Source organism: Otolemur garnettii, unplaced genomic scaffold (assembly GCF_000181295.1).
Source record: "Otolemur garnettii isolate 467f Iridium unplaced genomic scaffold, OtoGar3 scaffold00035, whole genome shotgun sequence".
NCBI lineage: Eukaryota > Metazoa > Chordata > Mammalia > Primates > Galagidae > Otolemur > Otolemur garnettii.
In genome coordinates this window covers 5,376,153-5,378,414 of record NW_003852430.1, presented here as the reverse complement: position 1 = coordinate 5,378,414, position 2,262 = coordinate 5,376,153, and the positions used below count along the sequence as shown (strand labels likewise).

General features: G+C 36.6%; 1 protein-coding gene across 1 annotated transcript in view; it reads right to left on the bottom strand.

The window, feature by feature from the left end:
- Positions 1-646: 646 nt before the first annotated feature.
- Positions 647-2,262, bottom strand: part of BEND6 (BEN domain containing 6) — a 47,417-nt gene continuing 45,801 nt past the window's right edge. Inside the window, exon 7 of the mRNA XM_003789662.1 lies at positions 647-1,890. The gene's annotated coding sequence lies outside the window, so the exon portion shown is untranslated. The remainder of the gene's footprint in view (positions 1,891-2,262) is intronic.

Here is a 2,262-nt window from a genome sequence, read left to right as displayed (position 1 = left end):
ATATTTCAAAATATGTTAGAGAAAAACCATACAAATTTCAGTTGAATAATACTATTACGTTTGTAAAGGCTATTTACCTCTATATACACAAAAGCGTAGGCAGAACCTACAGTATCTGATAGGGTTTTTGAAAAAAACCAAATAGCTTACATCTTAGTAAGACTATCATTTGTCAAGAAAAATATTAAATTGTTTACCTTTCTGAACATCATCTGTATATCTTTCATAGAAAAATAAACTAGAGCCAGACAGTCAAATTATAATGATAATATTCTAATGTGTGGGCTTGGCGCCTGTGGCTCAAGTGGCTAAGGTGCCAGCCACATACACCTAAGGTGGCGGGTTCAAATCCAGCCCAGGCCCGCCAAACAACAATGACGGCTGCAGCCAAAGCCAGGCATTGTGGTGGGCACCTGTGGTCCCAGCTACCTGGGCGGCTGAGGCAGGAGACTCGCTTGAGCCTAGGAGTTGGAGGTTGCTGTGAGCCATGATGCCACAGCACTCTACTCAGGGGGACAGCTTGAGGCTCTGTCTCAAAAAAAAAAAAAAAAAAAAAGAAAATTCCAGTGTGTGGGTGAAGAAGCCATCATCCTAAAATAAATTTTTCACTGAATTTTATATATTAATAAAGAAACAAGGAAATGCCTTTTATCTTTTCCGTGGGATTTATTTATGTTTAAGTAAAAGTAGCAAATGTTACATAAGTTATTACTTTAAGACCATTTAATTTAACTACATTGTTATCAAGCAACATTTATGGAATGTGCCCTGGGTCTGGGATACTTAACTTTGTAGCTATTGTAGCATTCTCTTTTCCAAGTTTGAACATGACCTTGTGCAGTGAAGAAGCACGGCTTCTCATTGTAGAGTTATCATGTATGACAACCTGACCTTATTCAGGAAGACTTTGGGTGCTCAATCTTCTATTGATTTACAAAATGATTGTGTGTGTGATTATCAAACTCATATGATTGTTTCAAGTCATTTTTCTTCTGCTATGATTAAAATAAATCAGCTAAAACTAAGCAGTTTAGCAACATAGTCAACCAAATAGATATGATGTTATATCATCTATAGGATGTCTTAGGCGATATTGATGTTTTATATTACATGTCTGTAGTTAATATACTTTGGGCAATAAAAAGTTAAAACATGTCTAGTAAACAAACAAAAAGAAAGTTCTGAAAATTGATGCATTGTTTTAACAATCCCCCAAATCTGGATTTGTATGTATGTGTTAGACTAGTGTCATATTAAAATAAAAAAATCTTGATACCTGCAAGATTTTTTATATTCCTATTTTATACATTTTTAGATAACAGAATAATCCTATAATTTTATTGCTAAAATCTTATTACTTGTTAGTCATGATTATCAGATTTCAGGCTGAATTTGCTGCTCTCATATTTGTGAACATTGATTATTTCACTGTTTACTTTTCCAATCATGTACTTATGCCAAGATTCAAAAACTCTAAGGAGGAGTCATTGGTAATAATAAATGTATGATGAGTAGTTGGGACAATGACTAATCTTAAAGGTTGAAATTTTTGTTGCTATGATAAGAATTCTGACTATCCAGTTAAGTTAGCTGTACAGAGGAGTATTGGGGGATCAGGAAATGCATATTTCCAAAAAATGATATTGCATGCTTATTTGATTGGGAGAAATTCTCTGGTCTGATGCATCACTGGTATTTAGGAAGAATTCCACATGCAGCCTCTTCAGCAAGCTCGTTGGTCCCTCAGGGAGCCCGGTGATGATACGACGTCTTACAGCTTGTCATTGCATATGTCTGTCTGTGCTCACTGCCAGGAAGGTTGCAGATTCTCCACAAAATCCAATGCTAGATTTAGAACGGAAGGAGCTTTGTTACAGATACCTGTAATGCCTATAAAAAACAAATTTCAAAATATAGGGAAAATTTATGTTAATGTTTTATAGCGTTGTTTAACAGCTGGGTGGTTTATTTTTGTATTTTCCTCAAATTTGTACTAAAAATACAAATTGTTCAACATTTTCTGATTCCAAAATGGTGCCACAGGAGCAAGCTGGCTTCACTTTTCTTTTTTTTTTTTTTTGAGACAGAAACTCAAGCTGTCTCCCTGGGTAGAGTGCTGTGACATCACAGCTCACAGCAACCTCCAACTCCTGGGCTCAAGCGAGTCTCCTGCCTCAGCCTCCCAAATAGCTGGGACCACAGGCGCCCACCACAACGCCGGGCTATTTTTTGGTTGCAGCCATCATTCTTGTTTGGCAGGCC